Consider the following 7549-nt stretch of genomic DNA (forward strand, 5'->3'; position numbering starts at 1 on the left):
TCGGGGAGAGGTTTCTGGGAGGCACGTGGGAGACCTCCAGCCAGACCCTCCTGTGTGGGGCTGGTCCCTGGCGCACGTTTGAATAATTTTGGCTTGGGAATTACAATGAAGCTTTGTGTTTATATGATGTTTTTGCTAGCGCGTTTTTGGAGCTGCTATAATTTAGGGCCTCTGCTCCCAAAGACAGAAAGCGGGGTCCCCTTGCTTTGTCAAAGGGGTGGCAGGAAGAGCAAGAACAAACCCCAGGAGTCTTGGATGCTAAGGTCCGTCCTTCCTCCCTGGAGCAGATGTCCTTGCTTCCTTGAGATCTTTCCCTTCCCCAGGTAAACGCCTGCTTCCATCCAACAAGGCTTCCTGGGTGGATCTTGTGATGTCATGCCGCTGGTTCCCAAACTGGCTAGAGAGCAAACGCCTGGGGTCGTGGTGCTCTTTCGGCTACTGCGTATTGACCATCTTTATGTGCATTATTGTGTCTCATCGGCCCTACACCCTGCAAGGTGGACATATCTCTCCTTATTTTCCAGTGAAAACACCAAGGCTCAGAGAGGTGACATAAGTTGTCCAAAGTCACACAGCTAGTAAGTGGCAAGACCAAGGTTGGAAACTAGGGCTCAGCGGCAGACTCCACTCTCAACGCTAAGCTACACTCGTCCGTGAGGCCCAAGTTATCCAGCTCCACCAGCTCCTCTGGTATAGAGAAATACGAGGATTCATAAGCAAGCCTTGCCTCTCCACAGCACAAGCAAGCCAACAGGGAGAACCTGAAGTCCTGGGGTCCTTCCAGAACGGTCTCCTCTTACCTGCACGACCACCACCACACAGATGTGACACTAATTGTGTAAGAGGCAGAAAGGAAGGGCATTTCTTTCACTCTGGCAACAGGGGACTGTTCCAGCCTTGTCTGGAAAGTTCATTGTGTGAACACATCTAGAATGCACCATGGGCCATCAAGACTGGTCTCTGGCTTTCACACTCAAGGTGTCCACTCTGCTTTTGTGCCCATCCTTTTCTAGTCCCCCTGGGCAGCAGAGGCCAGAGTTGTAAGGGATTTGTCTTAAAATTGAACCTTGACTTAAAAAATTCATGTCCGTAGAATCTTCCGCTCACAGCATTTTAAAGCTGGAAAAGGACCTTACAGGTTCCAGACTTAAATCTCCTTTGTTTACAGTCGGGGAAACTGACATCTCAGGCAGTGTAGACACTGTCGAGGTTACACCATGAAATCAGTGGTCAGAACACAGTGCTACTAAGAAGGGCTAAGTCATGGGCTCCCTTTGCCCTTGTCAGTGTGTCCCAGAGTTCTGTTCCTCTCTGACACTGTGATCCCTTTTCTGGAGCCTACTTCTGGGAACACTCCATCAAGTGGTGGTCAGGCGGGCAGGGCCTGTGGCACTGGTGGGTGGGCACAGAGGAGGGGACTGGAAGTCACTCGCCCTCAGCCTGAGGCCACCGCTCAGGATCAAACGCAGCCTGCTGAGATGCTGGTCACAGAGCATCTTTGCTTCAGAAGCCAGGCATGTTTTGAGGCCACAACCGCCATGTGGCAGGAGAGGGACAGGGCATTAGGCAAAAACTCTCACATGGAGGCCAGTACGAGCAAGCCCCAGTGACAAGGGAGCTCCAGGCTGGGGCCTGGGTCCCACTCGCCAGGAGAACCAGCTCCGATCTTGACAGCTATGGCCCCACACGGCCCCTGGCGTGGGCAGGTGCTCAGGGCATTACTGCCTTTGAAACCACCTGCCGAGACACACGTGCAGTCCAGGGGCATTTTTGAGGTTTCTCATCTGGTTTGGGACAAAGAACAGTATCTCACTCCACAGGTTCAGTTCTTTTTTTTTTTTTTTTAAGATTTTATTTATTTATTTGACAGAGATAGAGACAGCCAGCAAGAGAGGGAACACAAGCAGGGGGAGTGGGAGAGGAAGAAGCAGGCTCATAGCGGAGGAGCCTGATGTGGGGCTCGATCCTGCAACACCAGGATCACGCCCTGAGCCGAAGGCAGACACCCAACCGCTGTGCCACCCAGGCGCCCCTACAGGTTCAGTTCTGAATGATGTTAGCTGTTTTTCAAAAATCCAGTCTATCTTTAAAGGAAGAAGATTGGTTACTGTTGACAAGATTCAAAGGAAAGTGCCACAGACTTTGAAAGCATTTTTACAGGAAGAGTTCCCAAAAGGCTCAGCTCAGAGCAGGGATTCTCAACACTCGGCGTGCCAGAGCTGCCCGGGGGAGGGGCAGAGGCAGCGGGAGTACTTGCCGTAGCTTCAGGTTCTTTTTTTTTTTTTAATAATATTTTTTTATTATATTATGTTAGTCACCATACAGTACATCCCTGGTTTTTGATGTAAAGCTTCATGATTCATTAGTTGCGTATAACACCCAGTGCACCATGCAATACGTGCCCTCCTTAATACCCATCACCGGCCTCTCCCATTCCCCCACCCTCTCCCCTCTGAAGCCCTCAGTTTGTTTCTCAGAGTCCATAGTCTCTCATGCTTCATTCCCCCCGCCTATTATCCCCCCCTTTCTTTATCCCTTTCTTCTACCGATCTTCCTAGTTCTTATGTTCCATAGATGACTGCTTTCAAAGTCGAGCACAGCACATCTGAGGAGACGAGAGCCCCAATCGGCAATGGTTATAATCACTTATGTTTATAAGATGCTCTCAGATCTCAAGTATTTCCCACCTTCATTGCAGCAAACTTGGGAGAAAGGGGGGGCTTGTACCCATTTTACAGATAAAAAAATTGAAGGGCTGAAGTTTCTCAACAGAACTGGGGCTGAAGTGTCTGAAACTACCAAGCAAGCTCGCTGACTCCAGTAGCTACGAGAGGAGAGAGGGAGTCCGCTCAGTAACTACTTACTACTTACGACCCTGGGCTGGGCACTGTTTGAGGGTCGGAAGGACAGTGAATGGCACGGATGTGCTGCAGCCCTCACGGAGCTTGCTCAGGAGGGTCACTCTGTTTCTGGTTTGTTCCTCTGCTCAGGATGGCTTCTCTGTCCTACCTGACCTTGGCAGTGAGTCTCCAATGTCCATCTCTGCCGGGCGTGTGCTCCAGAAAAGGCAGCCGCTTTGGCTCATCAGCCAGACACAGGCCTCCTCCAAGCCCGAGGCTCATGACACACCATTCGGTCTGGTCAGCTGGTGCCCTCAGAGGCTGGTGACGAGAGCCCCACACGTGTCATTGTCCACGCCGCAGACATTTGAGGTCTGTGGGCCAAGCCAGAGCCCCGCGGCCAGAGGCCCATCCTCACTTGTCGATCCAAAACCAACACAGGAGCGTCTTGGTGGTTATTCCCTTCACCACAGTTTGGATTACAGATCTCTGGCCACAGGCCTGGTGACTTCTGTGTCAGGTGCCGGAGGTGGAAAAGCGGGCTCCAGGGAGGCTGGGGAGTTATTTTCATCTTGTCCCGCCAGCTTAAAACACCAGCTTCTCTTGTGCCTTATTTAGGTGAATAGTCTTGACCTAAAAGAAGTCAACGCTGTGACTCAGTTGAGCCCCCAAGCTGCTCGAAATGCTCTGGGCTCCTGTCTGGGGCTATTCTGAACAACATCTTCAGACGGTATGAGGTGGCCACCATGTTTAGGCAACCGAAGAAGCTGGTGGACATCATTCCCCTCAGATCCGGGGCCAGAATGAAAGCACTGATGTCTGGGATCCCAGCTTGCTGTTTTGGCCCACTCTGATTTTAAATAGCATGGCTGGGAGGGGGGCCCATGTGTTCAAAGAAGAGCGTGTTTCCACGCTTCTTCAGCACAGTGGGGAACTTGCACACATACCAAGGTAAGGCCCAGAGACCAGATCCCACCGAGGAACCACATTGCCGTGTGCACCAGGGACCCACTCCCTTGTGGGAAGGGCCACCCGGTGAGGTAAACACATTCATTTCAGACCTCTTCTCGACACCAGGCTGGCCCGCGGGAAGATGGTGGGATAGGCCAAGGTCACCTCTGGTGTCCTGTGCTGCCCTCTGATCACTGCACACCCCCTACCCCAGCCCCACTGTTGAGTCCCGTCTGGACACTAACCTGTGCTCCAGAATGGTTTGTTTGCCTTTCCACATCCATATCCTTAAACTATTACTTTCTCTTCTTGTCGAACCTCCAGTGGCAAGAGAAAAATACGTTCTTCACTTGGTCCAGCCTTTCTTGTGTCCGGATCTAAGCAAGATGCATAGACAAGAGGCGGCCAGGTGTAAGGGCAAATACGTGAGTTCTGGGGACTTGGTTCAAACGCCACCCTCGCTACTTCCTGGCTGCGTGACCGTGGTCTAAGGCTCTTCACCTCCCAGCCTCCGTTTCCTTTTCTGTGAGTGTCATGGGCCATCCATACAAAGAAACAATTTCCATCAATAGCTTCAGACAAACGTAAGCAATAATGATGCACCTTGTACAAGCGTGGAAATCAGTCTTTGGTCCATTGCCAATACCCATGGCACCCACCGACCACCCCAACGCCGACAGGCTGGACTAAGTTGCAGCGATACTCAGAAGTGCGCGTGCACGCTTAGGCCCTGCAGCCAGACTGCTTGGCTTGTGTCTGAAGGGCTTGCACTTCCTGGCTGAGTGGCCTTGGGCGGGCGTTGTGGTTCCCTCATCTAGAAACGAGGGTAATAACAGTACCCACCTCCCAATGTTGTTATGAAGCTTAAATGAGTTGATTCATGTAGCGTTCTTACAACAGTGCCTCACGTCCGGAAGGCGCTCAGTAAACAGTGTCGCCAGCAGGTTACATCTGTAGAGAATGTGCAGATCGCCATCTAATTTGTGTTCCACCCTGACAACAACCTGTGAGAGGCAGGGAATCGTATCCGCTTTACAAATAAGGAAACTCGGATTCCAAAGGATGAAATGTCTCACCTGAGAAGAGAGCCCAGGTTTTCTGACTCCAAGAGGTTTTCTGCTCTTTCTATTGTTCTCTGCCACATGGACAAAAGCACTCTTAAAACTAAACAACAAAAGCCCATTATAGTCAAGTCATAGGTCAGTGTTGTTGGAAACTCTTGTCAAGGGCTAGACAAAATCAAGCAAAGGTTTAGATATTGCCTTTGAGTGTTGGGCTCCCCACCCCAATGTTTGCAGCTTCGCAGAGTTCCCCAATCAGGTCTGACCTGCCAGGTGACAGGGTTCTCTAAAGATGACCCCAGAGGGATGGTGAAGTTTCCCCGGAGATGACTCTTGGGAACAGTCTGGGCTCTTTCCGGGATGCTGGTGGGGAAGAGGGTGAAGAGGTGAGAGGTCAGAGGACTTCTTCCAGCCAACTGTACTGAGACAGTTTCTTCACTGGAATTCAGCTGCCCTTATTAAGTTCCCACTTCAATTTAAACATGAATATTAAAAAATGTGGTTAAAGGCAGCATCCAATACTCCAACCTGAAACACTGCTCCAGAAATACAGACGAGGGCCGAATGTAACTCTGAGCCCGTGGGAACACTGAGAGCAAAGCACCCCTGCCTTCATTCTGTTCCTCCATCCAGCCATCGGTCCATCCTCACAGCCATTCTTTCATGCCACATGTACTCAGTAAACTCTGACTCTGAAGGGCACCTCTGGAGTTACTCATGGCTCACCCAGGGCTCACCGTTAGCTGCAGCTAACAACCGGGGCCCTGGCGCCTCTCCCCAGGGGGCCAACCGGGCTCACAGCAGCAGCTTGCCCTCTTTGGTTTACCCCTTCCCTCCCTCCTTCCCTTTTCATCTGGGCAGTGTCCTCAGACGTGGCGAGGATGGTGATTTCCCAAACCACGGCTATTATTTTGTTTCCATATTTGGCCCACCTGGATGTCATGCGTTTAATTTCAAGGCACCATTAGACCCTGTTTTTTCTTGGCTTCTTGGAAACAGGTCGTCCTAGAGCTGCCTCTTGGGCCCTCGCCTACCGCACAGAGCTGGTTACACCTACAACCTCTCATCAGAAGAGCCCAGAATGATGCCTCCCTGTTGTCATAGTCAGGCATCTGCGCCTGAGTCACCTGGCTGTTGGGAACATGGATGCCCCAAGCTCTTCTCCCCTGAGTGGGTGGGGGGCGTGGGGAGGGGAGGGCGAGTGGGAGCAAAATGGTGAGCACACGGCGCCCGGAGGCGGAAGACCTGCATGCTTCCTCGTTCTGGGCCCACATCTCCAGTAACTCACTTGCTCTCAGACCCCAGGCAAGCAGTTTCCCCTTTCTCCAGTTTCTTCTCAAGCATGGGCACTTGACCTTGGCTATAGGGAGGACCCCTAGAGGCAATATGATGTCACATGCTAAAAGGCACAGTCCTATCTAAAAATTAGTCATTGTGGGGGACTGGTTGCTATAGTGACAAAAGAGAGTCCTGCTGATTCAGATGCCTGACCCCTGCCGCTTGCTTAATGCTTTTAAGAGGAACCACCTCCGTGACTGGGCTGGAGGTTCATGCCCAGACAGTTCTAGAAAGGGTTGAGGAAGCAGAAGTCTGTCACACAAGTTCATACACCTCACACAGCAAGTACTTAGAGAGGATATCGCTGTTGGCGCTGCGGTTGTAAAAATGCCACATGGATTCAAACTAGCGAGTGTCGTAAAAGGCACAACTGGAGAACATTCACGTGTGCAGGCAGGTCTTCTGCTTCTTTTTCTCATCGTCTGCGTACACATCTCTGTTCCTTCCCAGAGTTACCTCGCTTCATTTATTCTTAAAAAATTACTTTGCCTTTTCATTCCCACTTCCCCTGGCATTTCTCCCTTAAACTGGTCATAATTAAAAAACAAGGTTAAAAGCAACAGTTCACGGCGCATTGTTCTTGCCTGTACCTATTGAAAGTTTTAATATCCTGTTCCAATTTTTTAATTGGATGGATAGAATATTTTATGAATGGCGAAGCCAGCAAGCCACACAGCTTAGTTTTTCGCCACATACTGGAATGCTTCACAACAGAGTGTTTTGGAACGGTTTGCAGAGGATTCCTTTTTAAGATCCTCGATGGGAACAAAATCTTGAGGGAAGGGAAGATTTAAGGGAAGATTTTTAGAAACAGCCAAAGAGGAGTTTGGATTTGCCTCTGATGTGTTAACAGCTCCATCCTTAGCACCCTCTAAACAGATTTTTCCCTCCCCTTTCCCACCTCAGACAAGTGCTGCAGGCTCCCCAGGACCCTTCCACGTCTGCCGGCTCCGCTGTGGGGCCTGGGGACACGCCACCCCTAGACCTGAGGAAGGGGGCACTTGCCCCGGGCCTCGCCCTTCATACAGCCTGCTCCAGCCCTTGGCTGGCACTGCCCTTCGTGGGGGGAGGGTTCATGGTGCCAAGCGGCTGTGCCCCCCACTCCTCAGGGTACCGTGAACTCCCACATTCCCGGCCCCAGCGCCTCCAAGTCCAGTGTCAGGGCCTGCATGACCTCTCCGACTACACTGCTTCTGCATTTATCCTGGGCTGCGGGGACGTCGGGGCAGTTGTTTGCGAGTATGTGGTGTGTGGGGTTGGGGAGTCGAGGTGCATTCACTGAAGTCCCCTCGTGGTGTGAGACAGAGTTGGCAACAGAAAGAAAACTGGGCCGGGGGACCTACAAGCAGGGGGCCTTCC

The 7549-nt window shown here is 51.5% G+C and overlaps 1 long non-coding RNA gene across 1 annotated transcript in view; it reads right to left on the minus strand.

The window, feature by feature from the left end:
* Nucleotides 1-1826: 1826 nt before the first annotated feature.
* LOC123800867 (uncharacterized) overlaps nucleotides 1827-7549 on the minus strand; it is a 51786-nt gene continuing 46063 nt past the window's right edge. The window contains exons 4-6 of the long non-coding RNA XR_015722164.1: nucleotides 4635-4795; nucleotides 4037-4168; nucleotides 1827-3473 (exon numbers count right to left, since the gene is read on the minus strand). This is a non-coding gene — a long non-coding RNA (uncharacterized LOC123800867). The remainder of the gene's footprint in view (nucleotides 3474-4036; nucleotides 4169-4634; nucleotides 4796-7549) is intronic.

Source organism: Ursus americanus, chromosome 28 (assembly GCF_024610735.1).
Source record: "Ursus americanus isolate L20-20 chromosome 28, mUrsAme1.1.p, whole genome shotgun sequence".
Classification (NCBI taxonomy): domain Eukaryota; kingdom Metazoa; phylum Chordata; class Mammalia; order Carnivora; family Ursidae; genus Ursus; species Ursus americanus.